The sequence below is a fragment of the Heterocephalus glaber genome, unplaced genomic scaffold (genome assembly GCF_053883595.1).
Source record: "Heterocephalus glaber isolate CG9 unplaced genomic scaffold, H.glaber_assembly_v1.0 deba00001593, whole genome shotgun sequence".
NCBI classification, from domain to species: Eukaryota; Metazoa; Chordata; class Mammalia; order Rodentia; family Bathyergidae; genus Heterocephalus; species Heterocephalus glaber.
Genome location: NW_028258368.1, coordinates 10,373,289 through 10,398,683, shown reverse-complemented (window position 1 = coordinate 10,398,683; position 25,395 = coordinate 10,373,289). Strand labels below are relative to the sequence as shown.

Here is a 25,395-nt window from a genome sequence, read left to right as displayed (position 1 = left end):
ATATCAAAATCTCAACCAACACATTAATTTGTAATCATACAGTACAATACAAATACATCAGAAAATATAAAGTATGAGATTTTGTGAGCACATAAAGTGTTCTGAATAACTTGACCACAAAAGAGGAATTAATGAGGATGTTTCCAATAAAGCAGCAAACATTTCATATATATATATTAATATCTCACCATTTTACATATGTGTGTTTTACATATGTGTATGTGCACATGCATGTGTGCACTGAAGGTATGCAAACTTGCCAAATACAGTGGGATCGGTTATGTCTCGGCAATCAACCTCAGGCTCATGAGAAGCGAGGTCTCAAATTCCTAACCACATTGAGTTGGTCCTCTACTTGTTCATAAAATGGGGAGGAGTGGAAGAGGTGAAACAGGTTAGATTTTTTTTATTTGTTTGTGGCTCTGTGTACGTGTATGTATATGTGTAGATGAAAAATGTGACATTCAAATTATCAAGAATTTTAGGAAGCCAAAAACCCTCAGGATTGTTTACTGGCCACAAGGTACAAACTCAGTATTTTGACCAGAGCTAGACTCTGACAACAAAGACAACAGACTCAGCAGCAGTCTGTAACATTTTACGGCAAGGGGCCAGGTGTTTTAGGGGCTGTGAGACCTCTGCCACAAATACTCAAATCTGTCGCTTTGGTGGAAAATAGCACAGACAACATGGTAATGAACACACATGGCTGAGTTCTTATAGTACTTTATAGACCCTGAAATTTTAATTTCTTTATAAAAAATTTATTGGTACATTTTAGATATGCATAATGATAACATTCTTCTTAGGAAATTTGTACCTGTACATGATAAATTTTGCTTCTTTTTTTCTCATTCCCCTTCCCTCCCTTCAATCTTTCTCCTCCTTATTTACAAAAGCTTTGTTTCCACTTTTTTCTTCTATTCTCTTTTTTTTCTTTTCCCTTCCTTCCTTTCCTCCTCCCCCCTCTCTTGTTCCCCTTCCCATTTGAACATTTTTATCCCATTTTCCATTATCTATTATACATCTTGGTCCTTATTTACACTTTTGGTTCTCACACTAGAGAAACAATGTGGTATTTAAACGTGTGGCCAATTTATTTCACTTAAGAGTACAGTCTCAAAGTGCATCCATTTAGCTAGAAATGTCTCAAGCTTATCCGTCTTTATGGCAGAGTAGTACTCCATTGTATAAAATAAACACATTTTTTATATTCATTCATTGGTTGATGAGCATTTGTGCAGTTTTCAAAATTTAGCTATTACAAACTGTGCTGCTATAAACATGGGTGCGCATGTATCACTATGGTAGGATGCTTTTAATTCTTTCAGGAAGATACCAAGAAAAGGAATACCTGGGCTGAATGTAACCTCTAGTTTTAGTTTTTTTGGGAATCTCTATACTCATTTCCACAGTGGTTGCACCAGTCCACACTTCCACCAACAGTTTTTCCCCACAGCCCCGCTAGAATTTGTTATTGGTGGATTTTTTGATATTAGCCATTCTTTCTGGAGTGAGATGGAATCTCAGTGTTATTAATTTGCATTTCTTGAATGACCAGCGATGTTGAACATTTTTTCATGTATTTATTTTCCATCTCTACTTTTTCATCTGAAAAGTGTCTATTCACTTTAGATGCTCTTTTTTGGATTAGGTCTTTAAATTTGGGGGGGTTGATTTTCTTGAGTTCTTTATATATTCTAGATATTAGTTCTTTGTCAGAGAACAATGGGATAAGTGTGTTAAAAGGGAGAATATTTTGAACATTTGAGGGGATTAATGGCAATGTCTCTTTACTACAATAAATTATTTTGTTTAAACATTCATTATATGTTTCGATCACCCCTCATTCATCAAATGTTTATGGCAATTCTTGTCAAATAAAAACATTATGGTGTGTCCTCATTCACTTTATTCACTAGATCTGACACCATGTGACTTCTAGCTCTTCCCCAAAGTCAAAATGACCATGGAACATAAATATTTTGCGTCGATTCATGACACTGAGGCAGCCACAACAATGCAACTAGATACTCAGGAAAGAGTAGCTTCCCAAATTGCTTCAAAAAGAAGCAAGAACAATGGGTGTGTTTGAGGAGAAGAGGAATATTTTGAGGGGGATTAATGGTAACGTATCTTATTGTAATAATTTTTTTAAAATTTCAACATTTGCCATGGTTTGATTACATATTGTATATTCAAACAGTAATTGAAATAAACAGGCTGGGGTCAAGGACCGATGGCTGTGAGGTGATCTGGTCCTGGGGAGAGGACCTCTTCACTGCCACCTATGCTATGCCAGCATGCAGATCACCCCTCTCCACCAGCATCTCCCTCCAGAGCAGAAGAGGGCTTCGGCCCAAAACCTAGACCAAGTGGTTGCAGCCCCAGATCATTCCTCCAAAAACTCCCTCATCAGGGATTTCACCAGGGGTTCTTTATTTCTATTTTTAAAAATTTCTAGAAGACTAAGCTAAAAAAATGACTTCTTAAAGTAGATATTTGGCTTTCTTGAATAAAATCACATGTGAATGTACTACAGCATCTTTAAAAATGAGGCCATAGGATGCCTTCATGGTCATTCTGGCTGGTCACAGAGATCCAAGCCGATCCTTCTGTTCCAAGGCAGAAACTCCTGGACTGGGCTGGGTGGTGCAGAGCTGCAGTGGGAACAGCTCACATCAGAGCAACAGGATGGCAGAGCTGAGGTCAGCTGAGTCCCCCTTTGTTTTCTGCCTTTGTTCATTAGCTCAATCATGGTCTGCAGCAGCTGCAGATCCAGAGGAGAGGGGGACGTGCCGAGGTCAGCACCCAGATGCAGATTCTGTGACTCAAAAACAACCCTGTCCCCACATGTTTCTCTGCTGCTTGGATGCCACTGTTGCCATGAAATAATTAGGTACATGATTCACATGCAGTAAGTCATTAAGATAGTTCATTTTATTTGGAATGCTATGATGGAGTGAATATAAATATAGGAAGAAAACATGTGGACAGAAATTAATCAGAATATAATGTAATCAGACAATTTAGAAACTATCTGTAGAATATATCAGTAGGTGGAAGCAGTTTGCTTTTTAGGGATTGGGAAAGGATGCTGAGAATAGCTCAGAAATTCCAGCAGCTTGTTCTGAATCTCCTTCAGAGCTGTCCTGCCTCTTTCACATCATGAGAGACCTGAGCTTGGAGCTCACAGGTCCCCGTAAGGAGAGTGAGTAGGGCATAGGCCTGAGGTAGGGGTGTAGTCAGGCAGGCACTGAGCAAGAAAGATAAGTTGAAAAGGACTCCAGGGACCACAGGGTGGGAGACAAGAGCATCTCTCATTTTGCTTTCTCTCTTTTGGTCAAAAGGACAAATGGGTTCTAAAAATAGCATCCCCCACATCACACAGGACTCGCAGGGCCCAGCTGCAGATGGCTAGGCTGGCACTCCTGAGACTGGTGTTGCCTGTCAAGCTTGGTCAGGAGTGAGATGCTCACTCAGCTCTAGGTTCGTTGGCTTTTTGATCACCTCTGGAGTCATGGAGGAAGGCTGCTGTGACACCGTTTGGACTGGGCCACCTGACTGCTATAAAGGGGGCATGCTTTCATTTCCTTTAATCCTATCTCCCCAAACAGTCCCAAACCATGCCTCCCTGTTTGAGATTTGCCTTTCCATCTGCTTGGATTCTGCCTCCAATTCTCCAGTTTTGGTCACTGCAGAGACTGCAAGATAAACCTGGAATATGGTCCCATCAGGACCCAGGTAAAGTTGTGCAAAGAGAGCACTGAGTCAAAACACCTGTGCTTCTACCAGGCCCAGTGCAGGGAAGACCTGGGCTGGGCTGAAGCCCTAGGTGGATCCTGCTTCCAAATGTACCAGCCCTGAGATCAAGGACAGTTTCCAAGTTTCTTGTTGAAGTTCTAGTCTGAAAAGTACAGGGCTAACTTCAAATGATCAAATGAGATTCCATGTTGGAGAACTTGGCCTTTGCCATACAGTGCCTGAAAGGACAGGCATGTACTCTGTCCTCACCCCAGAACATATCCAGTGCCCAGGAATCCTAGTGTCACCGGAGGGGCTCTGAAGGTGCTTTGAGGTGGCAGCAGTAAGAAAATCAAAACAAAGCTAAGGGCACCATTCTCAATTGGTTGCACTGTGATTAGAAAATAAGGCCTGAACTACCTCCATGTTTAGGAAATGATTGATTGTTTTTCCTTTCATGCATGTAATGTTTCATGTATACTTGAAAGGCAGGAATTATTTTCAGGTTATCACCTTCTCTTTTTTCTTTCCACATACATCCTGTATGCATGTCTACATATGAACATAAATGTGGGGATATATAATGTATTAATTACATCTGAATATGTGTATACATATATTTATATATTTGCTTCTGGTTTATCATATTCTAATAGAGAGTTAAATTTTGCTAATTTTGTGATCCTTTTTGTCCTTGTATTTTCTGAAGTTTTTGCTTCATGAGTTTCGATGCCATTATTTGATTTATGGAGGCTCCTGGGAGTCAGTTCATCTTTGTAGATTGTACCTTTATCATTAAAAGTGCACTTTAATGTTTTCATCTTTGAATTTGACCATGTTTGTTATTCCTATCACAAACTTTGCTCTTTTTTATTTGGAATCATTTTAGGCCAGACTTTTCAAGTTACTTTTCACAGACATGTTATTGAGGGTGCATTTTTTTACACCGATAATTTTTTACTTTTAACCCAATCTAAAAATTTTATAATGTGTTTCCCCATTTACATTTTTAACATGATAACCATGCTGGATTTTGTTACAGCTCCTATGGTTTCTTGTTTTCACACATCCTTTGTTTTCTATTGCCTGCTTGATTTCTTCTGTGTGTTATGTTTCCTTTCTGTTGCTTAATTAAACAGTTTGATAATAGTTCCAAACATCTACTTCTTGATTCATTAGCTTCACACAGCGGGACGTAAACTAGGGTGAATGCATACTGGTCACCCACCTCCTACCACCTCAGGTCCCCTCTCTTTTAGTTTATCAAATTATGACCTTGAGTTTTTCTGCCAGTTCAGTGCTTTTCTATCTGTAGAGCTGAAGTACTCTGCAAATTCTTTACTCTGGGACTCAAGGAAATGTTTCACACTCGTCCCCCTTTGCCTTTCACTCTAGTTTTTGTTATTATTATTTTACGTTTAAAATTGAAGACTTTATGCTCTTCTTTAACAAAAATTCCACAGTTCTTTGGCTTTTCTCTATATTTAAGTAAAATAAGATATTTCTTTTATGTTCTATTTATCCCTTCATTTACTAGACTTTTTAAATAAAGACTTGATTTTGGCCTGTTACATGATCTCTCTCATATTTAAACCCAGCTCATTTTCTTTCTCTTTGAAGACAACTTTGTCTCTGTATTAAATTCTTTCATATTCATATCCCATAACAATTTCTCCCTCTCCCTCTCTGTCTCTCTGTCTCTCTCTCTTGTTTTTGATACCTGGGATCAAACTTGGGACCTTGCGCTTGTGAGGCAGGCGGCGGAACCACTGAGCTAAATACCCTGCCCTGACAATTTCTCTTCTAAAAATTACACTTAGAACAAACAAGTATTACAACATTCTAAATCCTAGAATTTACTTTTATCTCTTTATTTATATCATATTAAGATAAATAACTATTATTTGATGATAATTAGAACTGAAAATCATCTGAGATAACCCCTAAATTCAGATGTGGTTTAAATCTTAAGACATTAAAAGAAAAAAACCCAAATTAAAAAATTCATGATCAACTCTGTTTCTATCACATAGAAAACATTTTTAGCTCTTTCTAAGACTTAGATTTTGTTACATATTAAGTTGCCTTCTGTGTCTGAATATGCTAATAAAAGCAAAACAGATGCAAATTTAAGCTACAACCGACAGCAATTAATCTGACTGTGATAGGCAGAGCACAGGCGAGAGGAGAAACACATTCTCTGCTAGAGTACTGTCACCCAAGTCTTAAAAGTAAGCACAGCTGTCTGGCGACAACCTGTGGGTAGATGGGGTTTGATTCAGATCAGAGTGTGTTTCTCTCCATATATCTGGCTCTTCTACACAGAGAAGTCAAGGTTTGCTTTTGTATAAATGTCCGTTTATGTACAAAGGTTTTCAGTTCAGCTCAGAATCTTACAGACTTGCTCTTTTCCTGCTCAGGAGCATAAACCAGAAAGGAGAGAGGGATGAAGGAAAGGGCTCCTGCAGAGGCCCCTGGGCATTCATCTGCTGGACACATAGGGCCTTGCACTAGCATGAGGGTGGGACAGGGTCTCCAGCAGTGACTTCCCTCTAGCAGTGACTCCTCACATACATGGTTTCACGTATCTCAAACACAGCAAGGTGAGCTTTGCTTCCTGCAGCTTCTCCTGGAAGAGCTGACAGGGGCCTGGAGCAAAACCATCTTGATCAGCCCCTTGCCCGTTCTCCTGCTTCTCAGGAAGAGGGGGCATGCAGCACAAACCCACTCATTCTCCATCCAGACTTTCTCATGTGCACTCACCCCTTCGCCCTCCCACCCTGTCTACCCTGACTGTTCTGTCCACCCTGGGACCACAGTCTACCAACAACCCCATGGAGATGCAGCTACCCTGACCTCTGCTCCTCATTGTGGGCATTTTGGGGTTCAAGTGCATTCCCCACTTTAATGCTCGTTTGTACTTCAAGTCACCACAATTTGACTTCAAATCCCACCTTTCTAGAGAGCCCCCAGTAAGGTCCTCTGTGGCCTCCCTGCCATTACTCCAAGGTCCCTTCTCAACCTAGTCATCCTGAGGGCTCCATCATGTGCTGCTGCCTCTGCTCAGCCTCAGCAGGCCATGACCAGCTTCCACTCTCTGTGAGTCATTGGCCTGCTGACTCGGGTGGCTACTACTCACACAATACAAATGTGTGTCCTGTGCATTCCTAACCTAAGTCCTGTGTTCTCAAGTTTGTGTTTTTACTTGTCACCTGCCCCCAGCAGAAGCTACTCAACCCCCACCCCCAGCAACAAGTCAAACTAAATTCTCCAACTCTGTCCAAGAAATAGATTTCCTAACTTAAGTACCATCATAGTTTCCCTACTGGCCTAGGCTAGAGACCCTAGTAGAATACTAAGTTTTCGGTCTTTTCACCAATGTATTTAATTCACTGCAACTCCTCAAATAGTCTACCTGCATGTTTTCTCATGCATACCCCACTTTTCCTTGGGTCACCATGTTCCCTAGATCCCATGATCTCCCCTGGACCACCTCCTCCTATGGATTGGAACAGGAGGAAACTAGACTCCTCAGCTGCCTGGGGAATGTGAGTACCCAGCAATGTTGGCCAAGCAAATGGAACAGAGATGAAACTTGGGGCCAACAATCCAAGTTCCTTTTGCTCTACCCAACCCACAAACAGGCCTGGCCAAGACGATGCATCCCCAGAAGCTTCTCTGTTGCTCTTCACCAACCATACTATAGCTTAGTTGACACACGTCCCGTACACACACACACACACACACACACACACACACACACACTGCTGCTACTGCTTCAGCCAAGGTGAAACTCTGCCTGTGAACTCAGCTGTTTGGCTAATTCCCCCTCAGACAGCAAGGACCCAGTCAGTTAAGACCCAGATTAACCAACAGCACAGAGAAATGGGTCTCTTCCAACCAGCACATTTATAAACAAAGAAAAACATTTTTATTCGAAGTTAAAGGTCTTCATTTCAAAGTCATGCTAGGCTTTCTAACACAAGATAACATTAGGGTGTTAGGGAAGCTCTAAGTGTATGGGCACTCTCTAAACACTCAACTTGCTGGAGTGTCACTGTGGTTATCTTCTCTGAAGCTTGCCCAGGGCAATTGAGAGACATTAGGAAAATAGTGCAAGTAAGTTCCTTCCTTAAGACACTAAATTAAATTAAAAGGTAAATACACCTCACCCATTAGGATAGCTACTGTCAAAGCAAAAATACAGAGAGTGACAAATACTGGGGAGGCTGTGGGAAATCAGAGCCTCTGCACGCTGTTGCTGTGGATGGGAATGTGACACAGGGCAGCCTATGGAAAATAGCATGGCAGTCCTTAAAAATTAACATAAGATCTTCATTTGACCTGGTAATCCCATTTCCAGGAATATCCCTAAATAAATGGAAAGCAGGACCCATGTTCACCCAGTCATAGAATTACTCAACATCAAAACACAGGAGGTGAATCACTCCAAGCGCACAAGAGGAAGCTTTAGGGCCGCCATACCACCCCTGTGAGCACACGGGAGGTGAGCTGCTCCCAGCACAGAAGAGGAGGCTTCAGGGCCACTTTACTATCCCTGCCAGCACACAGGAGGTGAGCGGTGTGGGCGCCAGCAGCACTCCTCGCCACCCCCGTCAAAATGAGAAGACACCTAAATCTCAAAACCAGACTTCCAGATCACCTACAGCAACCCCAAAGGGAAACAAGATGGAACACTCTGATACTCAACCACCTGGACCCACTGAACTGGCAACAAAAGGGGATCTGGAAAAAATGAAATCAGAAATAATTTCTCAGGTAACAGGAGAAATTGTGCCCCTAGTGCAAGACATGATTAATAAATCTAGAGAGGAGCTGAGGAACATGATGGAATCCCAACATAGGAAACAAATGGAATCCATAAAACAGATGCAAATAGATTTCCAGGACATGAAAAACTCCACTGAAAGTCTACACAGCAGAATGAGCCAAGGTGAGGACAGAATTTCAGATATAGAAGATAAGATTGCAATTAGTGACCAGGAAAAGAAAAATTGCTTTAAAATTGTAAGGGACCATGAGAAATCAATCCAGCAGCTGTTAGATGGTGCAAAGAAGAATAACATCAGACTGACTGTAGTCAATGAAGAAACAGGAGAGAGTGCAGATGACATAAAAAAAAACTCTTCACAGAAGTGATGGCTGAAAACTTCCCAAGCAGGGGAAAAGAACTTGACATACAGATAAGTGAGGCATATAGGACTCCAACTAGCCTTGATAAAAAAAATCCACAAATAGGCATATAATTGTTAAGATTCCAGAAATCCAACAGAAGAACAAACTTCTATAAGCAGTGAGAGAAAAGAAACAAATCACATACAAAGGAAAGCCCATCAGAATCACAGCAGACTTCTCAATGCAAACCCTCAAGGCAAGAAGAGCTTGGAGTGATGTATTTCAAGCCCCAAAAGAAAACAGCCTCCAACCCAGATTGACGTACCCTGCAAAATTATCTTTCAAAATTGATGGAGAAATAAGATACTTTCATGACAAAGAGCACCTTAGGAACTTCATGAATACCAAACCAGCACACCAAAAAATTTTAGACAATATCCTAGGAAGACAATGACGATCACAACCCCAGGAAGCCCAGCAGAATGAATCCATAGGGCGCGACAAGAAATTAAATGCAAAGGGGAAGAATCCAACAAACAGAACAAGTCATGACAATGATAAGTCAATATATATGAGTTATAACCATCAATGTTAATGGTCTCAATTCTCCAATCAAAAGAAATAGACTGGCAGAATGGGTCAAGAAGCAAGATCCAACAATATGCTGCATAGAAGAAACACATTTAATTCAAAAAGAAACTCATAGTCTGAAAGTTAAAGGGTGGAAAACAATGCTCCATGTGACAGGAACCCGAAAAAAAAAAGCAGGAATAGCTATCCTTTTTGTAGATCAAGTGGATTTCAAACCAAAATCTGAAACACTCTGGTCCCAAGAATTTCAGATAAGGGACACTCAACTTGTATGTACAAACCTGTTGTGAACATGTGTTTTCTTACCTCTCAAGTAAAAATTTAAGAACATGCTGATTCTTAACAGTAATACATTTCTATACTGTTTTCCAAAATGGTTTTATCATTTTACATTCACATTAGCATATTAGAAAGTTCTAACTGGTTCACACCTAAGATGACATTTGTTCTTTTAAAACTTTTAACTTCATCTCCCTAATGAGTGTATAATTCAATCTTGTTATTGTACTGATTAGTATTTTTCTGATTCTAGTGTTCTACACCTTTCCTTGTGCTGTAGTGGCTATTTATCATCTTCTTGTGCCTACTTTTTAATTGGGTTGTCTGTTAATGAGCTGTAAGAGTTCTTTATATATTCTGGTCATAGGTTATATGCATTATAAATATGATCTGTTTAAGGACTACTTTTCATTTTCTTAACAATGTCATTTAAAGTTCTAAATTTTGATGGAAGCTCATTTATCAATTTTTTTCTTTTATACATCATGTTTTTTATACCCTAGGAAATTCTTGCCTACCCTAAATTCATAAACATTTTCCCTTATAATTTCTTCTTAAAGTTTTATACTTTTAGTCTTTCATATTTAGGTTCACAAATCCTTTCAAGTTATTTTTATATATGGAAATAAAGGGCTGAGGTTAATTTTTTATGTACAGATACCAGGTGTTCTAGTGACGTTTGCTGAAAACACTATCTCTTCCTCTGCTCTTGAATTGAGTTTATGTTCTATAAAATGTTACTGTTAAATACTCTTTCAAAACTCAGTGGACCATATATGTGTGGTTCTATTTCTAGATTCTCTGTTTTATTCCAGTGATCTATATGTCTTTCCTTACACCAGCACTGCCTGGATTACTATACGTTTAGAGGGAGTCTTAAAATTAGGTACTAAATGTCTTCCAACAATGTTTGGTTTTTCTTTTTCCTTTCTAGGTCCTTTGTACTCCAACATAACTTTTAAATTTCAATATCCAATTCTTCATTTAAAGCAAGTATACACAGACCTTAATTTTTATATATACCTTGTGTTTTCTAATCCTGCTAAATGCAAATACAAGTTCTAGGGGCTCCTAGAGATTTCTTAGTATTTTCTCTGTAGATGATCATTTCATCTACATATAAAGATTTTACTTCTACCTTGCTAATCCTATCCTAATTGTGTCATTTTATTGCCAGACTATTTTGGTTTAGGCCTATGTTTCAAAGTTTAATGGGCAGATGAAGAGTAGGCATATCTGCCCTTATTCCCCACCTTAGGGAGAAAGCATTGTATCTTCTCCATTCATATAAGGCTTTTTTGCTGGAAGTATGGAGTGCATGTCTTTGATCTGTTGAGAAGGTTCTGTTCTACTTCTAGTCTCCTGATAGCTTTTACCATGAACAGCTGTAGAATTTGGTCCAATACTTTTTCTCCAACTACTGACAGGATCATATGGCTTTTTCCTTTCTTCTGTTAAAATGATGACTTTTGGGAGTGGATCTTCCAATGCTGAACCAACACTGCCATCCCTATAATAAAACCACTTTCTACATACTGCCAGAGCTGATTTCTAATAGTTTATTTTATTAAACAAATTTCTATGTTCATACTTTTTTCTTCTATTATCTTTATCCAGTTTAAGTATTAGCACAATGTTGATTTCCTAAAATGAGAGAAGTATTCCTTCTTTTTTCTGCTTTAAATGTTTGATATAATTTATCAGTTAAAATGTATATGAGAAGGAGCCGCCATTTGCCACAGCCGAGTGCACGGGCCGAGCGGCCGGGAGGTCGGAGATGGGGGGCGGCCCTGACGCAGGAAGATCCAGGCGTGTAACCCCGGGAGCCCTGCCCGCTTCGGACGCAGACCCGCGGCGCGGCGCCCTGAGCCCCTTCTGAGCTCGCCCCCTGCCCCGGGCATGGCTGCCCGCGCCGTCGCCCCTGGGCCGCCAGCCCTCTCGGCCCCGCGAGGCCCGGAGCCCCGGCGGAGGCAGCATTGAGCGGGCCCCCGCAGGCCCAAAGACCCCGGCGGGCTCGGCTCCCGGCGCGCGCCCCTCCTGGCCCGGTCCCGCCCCTTCCCCGCCCCGAGCCCAGAGCCCTTCGCCCCTCGCGCTGCCCCCCGCCCCGCAGCGTCCTGACGACGCTCAAATCCGGGCTCCGCATGTTTGTGAACAAGCTGAAGCTGCTGGTGCTGACGGGCGGGGGGTGGCCCGGAGCCGAGCCGCAGCCCCGAAGGGGCGGGGGAAGCGGCTGAGGCTAGGCGCCCTTTGCTGGTTGCTCCTCCCGGGACGGGACGGCGACTACGGGTCGGAGCCGCGGGCCCGGGGTCTGGCCGGCGACAAGGAGCCACGGACCGGACCCCCGCCGCCGACCGCACCACCGCTGCCGCCCCCGGGCGCTCTGGACGCCTTGTCGCTCAGCAGCAGCCTGGACAGCGGGCTCCGAACCCCCCAGTGCCAGATCTGCTTCCAGGGCCCGGAGCAGGAAAAAGAGAAGCTCATGTCTTCCCTCCAACTCCCATCCCTCATCTCTTTGGTATGGGAAGTTTTCCTTGAGCGCTCCTTTCCTTCAAGGCTGCAGCCTTAGCCTCTTGTCCTGTTTGGGTGAAAGGGCGGAGTATTTTTAAGGGGGAGCTCCTGAGCCCCTGCCGCTGAGACGGCTCAGTGCGCTGCACACACCAGCCCTGCCTCATCCACTGGATCAGCAAGAGGGGCTCCTGGAGCTAAGAACTCTTCTACTTCAAATACCAGGTCCTGGCGATCAGCACCAAGAACCTGCTGCAGTGGCAGGCCATCTCCCTGATGGTCATCGAGAAGGTGCAGATTGCAGCCATAGTTCTGGGTTCACTCTTCCTCGTGGCCAGTATCTCCTGGCTCATCTGGTCCGCACTCAGCCTTTCAACCAAGTGGCAATGGGAGGATCTACTTTTTCAAATCTGCTACGGCATGTATGGCTTCATGGATGTTGTCTGCATAGGCCTCATCGTCCATGAAGGCTCATCTGTCTACTGAATCTTCAAGCGCTGGCAGGCAGTGAACCAGCAGTGGAAGGTCCTGAATTATGATAAGACCAAGGACATAGGAGGAGATGCAGGGGGAGGGACGGCAGGGAAGCCAGGCCCCAGGACCTCATGGACGGGCCCTCCTGCAGGGGCCACCAGCCGTCCCCCAGCTGCCCAGCGCATGTGGACGCTCTTGCCTCAGCACTGTGGTTACACAATCCTGCACCTCCCTCAACAGCTGCGGCCACCAGATGCCCGTTCAAGCTCCCATTCTGGTTGAGAGGTTGTCATGGAGGTCACCACAGTCTGACCTGGAGTTCAGGAGCAGGGATCCTGTCAATGCATCAGCCAGAGAGGAGCTCTCATAGCTGCTGGAGGTGCCACCTGGACAAGGTGGGGCATGGTGCTCTCACCACTGAGGATCTCTTTGGGCGCCCTCAAGCTGGAGACATTGTCTGGCCTCTGCTGCCCACTGGGTAGAGACACCTGGATGATATTCCAGCTCCCACTGACAGCTCCTCATACTCATCTTTAGGTGGCCAGTGAGCAGGACAGGAGAGCAGCTTTTCTTCCCTGAAAGAACCGTCTTTACCTCAGCTCCTAGGGCCTCCAGCCCCTAGGTTCCACCATGGTGACTTGGTGATGGGGGACCAATGCCAGAAGAAAGGGGCTGTAGACCCCCATTCCCCACCCCGTGGCCACAGGGCATCTGGCAATAAGACTAGTATACATTGACCTCCCATTCCCTGCATGAGGGTGGGGGACTTCCCCCTGCTCCACCCCCCACCCCCCATTGCATGGGGGAAGGGCATAAAGAGTCATTTATATGCACACGGAGACTCCTTTCTCATCTGGGGCTTTTCTGGAGGGTTAGGAGTTGTGGGGAGGTTTCTCTGCACAGGTTGCAAGTCCCAAATGCAGCAGTGGGTTCTGAATTGGAGGTGTGACTCCCACTTGCTAGTGAATAATTCACATTGGCTGCTAGGTGGAAGTGCTCAAAGGGGTGGGCCTGCCACCTGTGAGTTGTATGATTTAGAAAAACATCTCTCAGCTATGGTTTTCCTGTCTACCTCATAGAGTTGGAATGAGGATAAATGAGAGACAGGTTGGGTACCATTGCAAAAAAAATCAGTAATGGCATTAAAAAGATTTTTACACGAGTTGATGCTCTATTTCAAATAGCACCTGGTGTAACAATTCAAAAATGTGTTTTTCATCAGGAGTTGCACAGAACATTGGAATTTTGTGTTGAATGACATAATGTATATGGAAATAGGGAAAATAGACATTACAAATGTTAAGGATGGTGTTTTTTTGTAAGAATGAGAACTCCTCTGACCCTTTAAATGTTGAGGGCTAGGGGAAGGTTGGAGCCCACTGTCTTGTTCTAGAGATCATCTGAGTTCTAGCAGTCCTTCCCAGGTACTGTGCTCATCCAGAAAGTGGTATGAAGTGAATATGGACTCATTTGGAGTGCGTTGGAGGGAAGCCTACCAATGTTACATGTGTCTCACCCCAATTTAAGCTACTTCTGTGGCAGTTCAGGTTAGAGGGCCTATCCTGGTATTCCCAGCTATCAGTATTAAGTAAAGGTATTGAACTTGGTGGCAGCAGCATAGAGGGCTATTTATAGAGAAAAGATTAGGAAGGATTGGTTGAAAAGTGGCTCAGAGGGCTGGAGATGTAGCTGAGTGATAGAGCACTTGCCTAGCATGCGCAAGGCCTTGAGTTTGATCCCTAGCACTGAGGAGCAAAAAGTGGGTAAATCTGAAGCCTGGTCTCTTTCTTGTGAAGCGTGGGGGCTGTGTATTATGTGAATGATGGTGTCTTTTAAGTGAACCATTCATCAGCAATTAAAATAATTCCTTCATACATTGCTAAAAAAAACAAAAGAAAAAGAAAGTTATAAGTATATGTATGTATTTTTGGTAAGGAAAGCTTTTTGTATAAGATTTTGTCCTACAAGTATGAAAAAAAGGGAAACATGAAGCAAAACTAGGAAGTCCAAGTCTGTTGAGAAAGTTTTGTGGAGAATAGGGTTTATAAAAGATTTGTAGGGAGAAGGGAAAAATAGGGGCAAAACCAGGAAGTTTAGCTGTTCTTTATCTGGCTATTCTAGGTTTTTGCTCTTTGAGGCAAAAACTTTGTTAAGCTTAAGAGGTATTCATTCTAAATCTCCTGGTTGTTCAAATGTGGCTTAAAAGGGGTATGACACTGATTCTCAATCTTCAGTTACTCTCCTCCAGTGTGGGGCCAGATAGAATCAACAACTGGAACAGCATTCTGGCGATGGGGAACAATGGAAACAATGATTGATCATCAATGCCTTCAGAAAAACTCTCATAAGGACAAGACAGAAATATAAGGAAAGCATAAAAGTCATGAATATTGTGATGGAGTCACTTGTGTTAGCCCAACAAAAGTTGCTGGACCTCAGGACCAGTTTGCATTCACCTGTAATGAACAGCAGTAATCTTTTATGTGCTCTCCCAGGACTACATGCATAGCCCCAACCTTTGGCATGAGGTGGTAATTGTGGGGCAAGAGACAGTAGACCTCCTCCAGCAAGTGGGCCTACAACAACAGAGAAAAACCTGGAACAATGGCTGACTGCCGCAAAAGCCATCTTGTGGGACACAGGGAACACTGCCTCCTCCCAAAGTCCTGATAAAGATGTCCCTACAGCATGCATGAAAGACTTGATCCTGGCTAGCGGTCCTGCTGGCTCATTTGGGACAGTGGTGGCTCTGTTAGTGCCCTTCACCAACCGCCCCATCCATGATGCAGTTGACGCCTGAAATGCCAAGAACTGGAAGCTGCTGCACACAGTCTGAAAGAAGCTTTGCTAGCCTGGGAGTGAACCATAATGAAGACAAGGTCCAGGGACCTGACTTAGTCTGTCAAATTCTTGAGTATTATCTGGTCTGGAAAGTAATTCCCAAGCCCATTATCAATATGTTACAGGCATACCCCAGACCTATGACAGTATGCCCATTGCAGGAGTACATGAGCTTATTGGTTTTTGGCAGACATTTATACTGCACTTAGCTACCCTGCTGTGCTCTTTGTACCAGATGACCTGGAAGGGAGTGACATGGAACTAGACAGATGGAGCAGAAGCTGCTTTTCAGGACTTGAAAAGGGTAGCCCCACAAGTACAAGTCCTCCAAGTTGTTAACCTTACCCTGGCTTTTACCCTGTTAGTATAAATCATGTTAGGTTTGGCTGGGGTCTGTACCAAAAGCAAGGGAAGTGGAAGCACCTTATTGGCTTTTGGTAACAGTTGTAAAAAAGAGGCAAGATTGATATTCTCTGAGTGAGAAAAAGTTTAGCAGCAGTGTATGCTGCTCTGCACGCCTATAAAGAAATCACAGGACAACAGCCTATGAAAATGCAGACTAGATAACTGAGAGAGGGCTGGGTCTACACATGGATGTCTCATCCCAAGAGTGGAGCAGCCCAGGCTCTGACAATGGGGGATCTCCTTACAACAGGGGACTTCCTTCTCAGCCAGACCATTGGCAGCTGGATTAGCAATATGATTCTTACACAGGTAGGGACTAAATCCATACTCAGCAGGAAGCAGTTCTGAAATATGGAGAATGTTGGCCTTCAACAATCCACAATGAATTATGGGAACCATGTTTCTTAGGGGGGAAATTAAGGTAAGAGGTAGAGCAAGGACAAATAAACAACAGAAAGCTGTGGAGTAACAATTGAGAAACTAGTACAGTTAAAAACAAAAACATTAAGAGCCCAAATACCCGTCAACTGGAGACAGGATAAAGAAAATGTGGGTTTTTTAAAAAATAAAATGGAATACTACTCAGCCATAAAAAATGAGAAATCAGAGACATTTATAGCTAAGTGGATGCACATTGAGGCAATACTCTTAAGTGAAATAAATAGGACACACATGTATAAATACTGAATAGTTTCTCTGGTGTGAGAAACTGAAAGTGTAAATAAGGATTAAAACATATAATAGGTAATGTGAAATAGGAAGAAAAGGGGCAAAGAGGAAGGAAGTGGGAGGGCTAGGGGAAAGGAAAGAAGGGAATGGAATTAATATGAGAAAATGGAAAAATAGGAACAAAATCTTTGTAAATAGGGAGGACTGGAGGGGTTGAAGGGAGGGCTGGGCAAGGGTGAAAAATAAGAACCAAGAGAGACTATGTAAAGGTGCAAATTTCCAATGATGAATGTCATTATATTGTATACCTAAAATGTACCAATGATTAGAATGAATAATCGATAATGCAAAATAGGAAGAAAAGGTCCAAAGGGGTAGGGGTAGTGGGAGGGGCAGGGGAAAGGAAAGGAGGGAAAGAAAAAATGATGAGAAATGGAAAAACTGGAAATAAAGTCTTTGTAAATAGGGAAGGGTGGAGGGCATGAAGGGAGGGCTAGGAATGGGGAAAAAAAAGAACCAAGATGCATTATGTAAAGGTACAATTCCCAATGAGAAATGTAATTGTGTTGTATACCTACAATGTACCAATAAAAGAATTTAAGTTAAAAAAAAGTATATGAGCCTGCTGTTGTCATATAGGTAGGTTTTCAAGCTAGGAATATACTTTCTTTAATAGGTGTTATTCAAATTTTATATTTCTTCCAGAGTTAGTTTCATTAATTTGTCTTCCAAGGTACTTCTTAGAAGTTGTCAGATTTATTTCAAAAAAGACTCTTGTAATATGCTTTCTATATCCTTCTAAATTCTGTAAAATCTGTGGTAATGTCTCCTAGATCTTGATATTGTAATTTTAAAAATGTATAATTGATATTGTGTAATAGGAAGAAAAGGTCTAAAGGAGCAGGAGAAGTGGGAAGGGTAGGGGAAAGGAAAGAAGGGAAAAGAAAATATATGAGAAAAGGGAAAAAATGGAAACAAAGTCTTTGCAAATACAGAGGGATGGAGGGGATGAAGGGAGGGCAGGGGAAGGGAAAAAAAATAAGAACCAAGATACTCATGTATAGATACAAGTTCCCAATGATAAATGTAACTGTATTTTATACCTAAAATGTACCAATAAACTTAATGGGGAAAAAAATTATTCGCCATAGCCAAAAGGTGAGAATAACTCAAAGGTTCAAGTCCATCAGTGAACCTGATTTATTTTCTGCAGTACTGGGAATTGAACCTAGAGTCTTTTCACAAGCTATAGCCACAGCTGTTTTTTATTTTATTATTTTTTAAAACTTTGAATCAGGGTCTCACCAAATCACTAAGTTGCCCAGGCTGATTTCAAACTTTTTATCCTCCTGCCTCAGCCTCCCAGAATGCTGGTATTACAGGAATGCACCACTGCTTCCAGGATTTATACTTCAATAGGATATTATTTGGCCTTAAAAAGGAAGAAAATTTTAAGACATTCCACAGTATGCATACACCTAGAAGACATTATGTTAAGCGAAGTAAGCCAGTCACAAAAAGAAAAATATTGTATGACTCTACCTCTGGAGTCACAAGAGACAGATAATAGATGGGGGCTGCCAGGGGCTGGGGGAGAGGATGATGGGGCATTGTTGACAAATGGGCACAGTTGCAAGATGGGCTAGATGAAAATAGTTCGGGAAACTGTTGTTCAAAATCGTGACCGTACTTGATACTATTGAACCACACACTTAAAGATAGTTATGGTGGTCAAGCTTACATTATGTGTATTTCAGTACTGTTTTTAAAAACAAATAAATTGCAAACAAGATTAGTCCTTCAAATAGAACATCTGGCATGAAAAAATATGCAGTGCTATACACATAAACCAACAACTACCCTAATTTCACATCCAATATCCTAGGGATCAGTGATGTGCAAAAACTTATTAAGAACATAATAAAATTGTGTTGAAAGATAATGTTTTTAAAGGAAGCTATTTCACTAATTCCTTACGTTACCCACGGAATTTACAGGGCATTTCAAATGAAATGTTCATTATTTCTAAAGAGGATAAAAATTGCTCTTTCTGCTCAGTATGACAGCAGGGATCCTCAGGCTTGGTAGGAGCTTAGAAGTCACGGGGAGGCTGTTTGGATACAAAATTCCCTCTCCTCTGATGCATCCAAGGATCATTCAGCTACCTGCTCTCCAAAATTGCCAACAATGAGGGGCATGCTGTCTTCTGGGGCAACACAGGCCATTTGTATAAAATACCAAGCTGCAACTGTGCTCTGAACCTGCCAACTCCTTTCTTCCCCTGCCCAGGGTGTTCATTCTCAGGGTAATGGTCTGCCCACACAGAATATGTTTACTTGTGTACAAGTGTCAACACCCTAGGTATCCAGCAGAGCTAACCTTGCAGCTCCAAACCTGTGGTCAAGTTATGTAACAAGCCACCCAGCGTGGGGCGTTCTCTGTGTGCCAAATGGCCTTGCAGCTTTATTTGTTCTTTTTATGTCATTCACTTTCTACCAAGGGAGCAACCACACAATCAATGTTAAGAAATTATGAACAATAACTCCTCAAGTAGACAATAAGTACAGAGAACTGAGAACTTGGTAATCACATCTAGCTAGTTATGAAAACGCATCAAAACATGACCCCTTCTGCCAAGGTGAACTTCATTGAATCTACAGACCAGCAACAGCATACTCTTATGCTGGCTGAAACATTTTAGAAGGTTCTTGAGAATTCCTTTTAAAAAACAATTGTCTTGGTTCTTTGAATACATTTTTTAAGTTTTTGCATTCTCTGGCCTCTGATTCTTTTCTTGAGTCCTACTTGTTTACTGAGCATTATGCTAAGGAGCCATTTCTATGGGTCATCTTACTTGACCTTCAAGATGACACTAGGTACTCATTCAACTTCATGAACCTGAGGTCCAGGGAGCCAAGCAGGGCCCAGGTATGTGGCCATGCCCCAGAGCTCTGTTCCCCACACTAGAACAGGGCTCATGGATGTTTAGGTCTTTGAAGACTAGGAAATCTGGTTGTATCTTTCCTACAATTATTTACTTGAAACAAACAAGACTCACTGTGAATAAAAAGAAAATTTCTATCCAAGAATTGTGGGGGGGGATAAAGATTTAAGTCTAGCTGAAGGTTTCTCTTTGATGAGAAGCATGTGGAAACGGAGGGTCTGCTGTTTTTGGCCTCGAAGCTCCTTGGTTTCTGTCACAGAGACTGAGGTTGGCTGGAGTAACCAAGAGGGCTCAAAGCCAGTCAGGGGCCCTATCCCCAAATGTCTGACCTTTCTCCATTCACCCTGGCTTTGTGGCTCTGATCTCCTGGTCTTTACTCCCTCTTTCTGGTTCTCGATGATGCCCCAGCACCCCAGCTGTTTAGCTCATTATAAAATTCGGTGAAATCTTTATATACATGTTACCTGTGATAGGAGAGTGAGGGGCAGAGGTGGCCCTGCCATGAACCCCACAGTGCAGAGGAGAAAAGGGTGCCTATCTGTCATCTCGCCCACAGAGACCAAAACAGGCAGAAGCCAGTCTGCAAAGAATGTCCAGAGCCCCTCCTCCCTTTTGCCCCTGTTTTGGTTTAGATCTAAAATGCCCCCTACCAAGTCTCATATGTTTGGAAGGTTACTGGATAATAGGGCACTGCACGTGCTGTTTGGAGGTGGGGTCTGGTTGGAGGTGGGTCACCTAGGCTGTGACCTGGAAGAGTATATTCTTGTCCCCAACTTCTCCCTTCCCTCTCTACTCTTTGACTTCCATGAAGTGAGCACTTTTTCTCTATCCAGGCCCATACACCATGCTGTTTCTGCCTTGGAGCTAGCTGATCATGGACTGAACCCACGGAATCTGTAAAAATCTCTCCTCCTTTAAATTATTTGGTCAGATATTTCATCCCAGTGACAGGAAAGTGATTGATATAGTGCCTTAGCCAGCAGCCAGGCCACCTGGTGTCTTCTGCCCAGCACAGAGCCCTCTTTGTCTCTTCTGAAACCCATAGTCAGGCAGATTGCTTGAAAAAATCAGCAAAGTGACTGACCCTCATGGAGCTGACTCATAGGGAGGTGGAAAAGGTATGGTGGTGACCATGGTCCCAAATAGTGAGGACAAGAAGCTTGGGAGCACAAGGAATAGGGAGGGCTGTAGAGGGAGGAACCGCTCTTCCCCTCCCGAGGGAGCTTAGAATTTGTTTGCGCATCATCTGGGACCCACCTGGGGCTGTGATTTGTGACACACTGCTGAGGTTAGCACCAGGGCAAAGACAGAGAGAGGGGGTTCCTATATCTACTGGGATCCAGTGCCAACGAGGAGAGGGGAGCACAGAGATGCAGGGGGACCAATTGGTTTATTAAATTGAGTCATATCGGATTTGGAACAGCCTAGTTCCAAAAGCTGATCAGAAAAAAGTATTTTCAGTCCATGAGTAAAATGTAAAAATAGGCAGTGTCTTCACATATTTCTGCAAAACCCTGCAGTTTTGTTATTGGTTTTTTTTGGTACCAGGGATTGAACTTGGGACCTTGCACTTGCACAGCAGGCGCTGGAACCACTAAGCTAAATCCCCAGCCCAACCCTGCACTTTTTAGGTCTTATAAGTATGCCCTTAGGCTACTGCATAGGTTTAATTAGCCTATGGTTTGTAACAAAGAGCTAGCCACTGCTATATCCTGAAGCGGATGGCCCAGGGCTGGGGATACACAGCATGCAGGCAGCTGGGAAACATTAAAGAAATGGCAGTTCCCACAGTGGGAAGGAAGGAGACCCTGGAGAAGAAGTATGTCCACCTGATTCTTCACACTGCAAGCAGAAATTCAGTGCTTTACTTAGCAAATTCTCAAAACACCAGTCCTCGGTCAGCAGGTGAAATGTTTGTGCCCCAAATCAGATCAATGCCCAAAATCAGAAACACAAGAGGAACATTAACAAAAGGATATATATCACCTTCCAGGTCAGACATGCATGCCTTCAATAAAAACGTGTGAAGTTTTTGAAGGCACTCTTTAGCAGACCAAAAATATATAGCCCTAATCATCTTAAATGAGTAAATTGTTGCCCAAGAAATGTATCTCACACACTCGTGCTTGTGAAGTATCATTTGAAAACAGAATTTCATTACTTTAATTGCAATGCTAGTTTCAATAAATTTATTTGCATTCTTGTCAAAGTTTTAAAAATAAACACCACAACAGCTGTAGGCAAGGAGCGTTTTACAGTTGTATGGGATGCAGGGCTGATTCTCTCACCCCCCTCTCTGCTGGGAGCTGAGGCATCTCAGGGACAAGCTGGTTTATGGTGGCGAATTCCAGGCTGTGGAGCCTATAGTTTTCATGACGATTTTTCTATTTGTGTGCACTACCCCTACCGCCATCTCCCATTATTCAGAGTTGTATTAGTACTCTTCAGCTGATCAAAGCTTGTACAATTTATATAACGAGACTTCTGCTATGTCCACAGTTGTTTTTTTTCTTGGGGACCATTGCTCCTACATTTCCCACCGGTTGGAGATGGCTTCTTCTGAAGGCATTATGTAAAGACAAGCACGATCTTTTTCAAGAAGCCACAGAAGAGCTGGTACAAAACCCACACAGTACACTTTATGTGTCCTCGAACAGGTTACAAAATGACTCAATTGAAGTCAAAAGAATTGAAAGTAAAACACTTCACATCATATTATTATGATGTATATTGTTATATGGCATGCTATTTTTAAATACACACACACACACACACACACACCACTGGGGTAGGATACACCCTGTAATGTGTTATTAGCCTCAGACGTTTAGAAGACAAGCTCAGGGAATTGGGGATGACCAGGTGACATTGCTGTTCTCAGGACACCAGAGACCTATACCCTGAGTGTGTATCACATTGCCTGTGGCCATATTATCAGAAAGAAGCTGGAATTGTCCTGAACTAAAGCCATAGCTTAGAAACCCAGCAGCTTGCCAACCCCCAAAACTGAGCTGCGATGGCAGCTGCAGAAGCCAAGTGTTAGGGCAGAAGGGGGCGCTGGTCTGGCCCAAAGCAACATCCCCAAAACTGCTCACACATCAGGAACTCTGGGCCTCATCCCAGAGCTACCAAACCTGCATGGTGAGCGCAGTCCCCAGGAATAAAAATGTAAGGATTCCTCAGTGAGTCACAAAACCCTACAGGATGAGACTGTTCTAGGGACTGGTGTGGTGGTTAAGATAAAAAGGTCAGTAACTGGCACAACTCCAGATTACTAGTCCCTCATTCAGCCTGGGCTCCTCTTCCTGGCTCTAAGAACAGTCTTCCTTTGGGTAACACAGAGAAACCTCCCCTCCCATCTTGGCTAGGCCCACTTCTTCCAGCACATACCTCTGGATACACTGACCAGGGGAAGCAGGAATGATTAGTGCTGGGAAAACGTCACAATAAAATCAACCAAAAGCAGGATTTCCACAGTGGACTTGCACCATCTTGGTGCTCATAGGCTGCTGTTGCTGGACACCCACTGCCAAAGCCAGGGAGAGAAGGGAGATGTCTATAGTGAGGTGCCTGCTGCCACTTCCTGGGCATTCTCAGAATCCTGTTGGCATGCTAAAATTCATTTTGCATGCTAAAATTTGCATGCTAAATTTCTCTAAGTGTGTAAGACCTGACATATCTGTTGTTGGTTTCAGTTGGTTTACTTGGTAGGATTTACATGGTGCTGCCCTTCAATACCTGTCAGAAAAGGTGACTGCTGCCCAAAGGATCATGGCCACATCACAGGCTAACCTGAAAAGAAGTGTCAGGCATGGGAAAGGTATGCCAACCTCCTTCCTCTATTTCTGCCTCCCCTCCTGCCCCTTCCTACCAGGTAATACCCAAGCGGGCACAGCCCACACTGAGTGTTAAGTGTAGTCTGCATTCATTGCATGCATCTCTGAATTCCAATCCTCCATCGCCACTGTTCTCTGACAAGCCACCAACAGGCGTGCTGCCCCCATGTGCCAGCATGGGGGTGGGGAGGACAGCATAGCTCCAGGCCAGTAAGTGGTGGTAGTCACACTAAGGACATGTATGGCATTCCAGCGTAGCCACTGCTCTCAACAGTTTCTTATAGTATACAGAGAAATACAGAAATGCTCTTTTTTAAAAAAATTAAATTCTTTTATTGGTACATTGTAGGTATACAACACAATTACATTTCTCATTGGGAATTGTACCTTTACATAATGCATCTTGGTTCTTATTTTTTCCCCATTTCTAGCCCTCCCTTCACACCCTCCACCCTTCCCTATTTACAAAGACTTTAAGAAATGCTCTTTCTTTAAAAATTGGTCACTGTGACTATCTAATATTTTCCTCCTTACTCTTTAATGACTTAAAATCAATGAAGTCTGTCAGGGAAGAGTCCCTGACCTTAGTGGGCTGGAGGATGCTCAGCTGGGAAAGCAAAGACAGAGAAAGGAGCCCTTTGATCTTTATCTAAGAGCCCAGCAGGAGAGAACTGTTGAATTATGTCACCTTAAAAGACACTGAAGACCTCAGCCCTGTACCCCAGAAAGTGACTTAATTTGGAAGCACAGATGCTGCTGAGCCTAATGATAAGGTTACATCCCAATACACCCTTCATAACTTGAAAAGACCCTAAGTGAAAATGGCATGGACTATGCCTGACTGACTGGCCATCCTAGCACAGCCACACATCATCCTGTAGAAAGCTAGATGTCCCTTCAAGCTCATGGGACTGTCTGGGAGCTAAGATCACATCAAAGTTCAAAATTCCAACTACAGTTTCAGCTGAATGCATATCACTTTCAAACCATCTTACAGTTGAAATATTTAGTCAATTCATTGCAAGTTGGGGACTCTGTGGAGATTGGAAGATCATGTTAAAACAGGATCATTAGAGTTGACACTAATCCATTGGGACTGGTGTCCTTATAGCAGGGGGAGGGATCTGGACATAGACAGCCTAGGGAGAAGGCCATGTGAATATGGAGCAGAGACCATCAGAGTGATGTGCTTTCTACAGTAAACCAAGGAACATCAGGGGAAGGGATGTTCTTCCAGCATGGAAGAGATCCTCTCTCAGCCTCAGCTGACATCTTGACCTTTAACTTTCAGCCTCCAGAACAGTGAAACAATACATTTCTATTGTTTAAATCTTCCAGTGGTACTTTATTAGAGCAGCTCTAAGAAACTAATGTAAAAATAAAACAGTAATGAAACCTGGCTTTACCACAACTCTATCAGTCCAAGCTCCCTTTGCCCTTTCCTCCCTTTTACCTTCTGGCTCGTGAATGTAGACTTCTTACTGGTGTCCAGAGATTAAACACAGGGGTTTAGATTTAGGCCAGAGGCAGAGAGTTTGTAGCCAGCAGTTGTCTCTGGCTAGGCCATACTTCCATCTCCTGGTGTTTATACACCAGGTGTGACTGAAAATAGTGAATCTTTAAGATTTTTAAGAATGTATTATACTAAGTTAAATTAAAACCCTCAGAATACTCCCCCTCACTTCAAATTCACTTATTCCATCATTCTTGCTGCTTTCTGAAGCAGTTCTCTAAGTCCTCTTTTACCAGTGTCTTTATGAGGTGACAAAAAATATTGTGAAAGCTGTTGTCAAGTGAATGCCATCCAACAGAAAGACAGACTTGTAATGACATTACTGAGCATTCTCATCCACCTCACTTGCTGGATCTGGCACCATGCAACTTCTGTTCTTCCCTCAAGTCAAAGTGACCATGAAAGATAAACATTTTGAATTGACTCAAGACACTGAGGCAGTCAAGACAGTACATCTA

General features: G+C 42.8%; 1 protein-coding gene and 1 pseudogene across 2 annotated transcripts in view; one reads left to right on the top strand and one right to left on the bottom strand.

Moving 5' to 3' along the window:
• Rps6ka2 (ribosomal protein S6 kinase A2) overlaps window positions 1-25,395 on the bottom strand; it is a 388,980-nt gene that overhangs the window by 244,918 nt on the left and 118,667 nt on the right. The gene's annotated exons all lie outside the window — the stretch shown is intronic.
• Window positions 11,460-16,896, top strand: LOC101724831 (E3 ubiquitin-protein ligase MARCHF9 pseudogene; annotated as a pseudogene).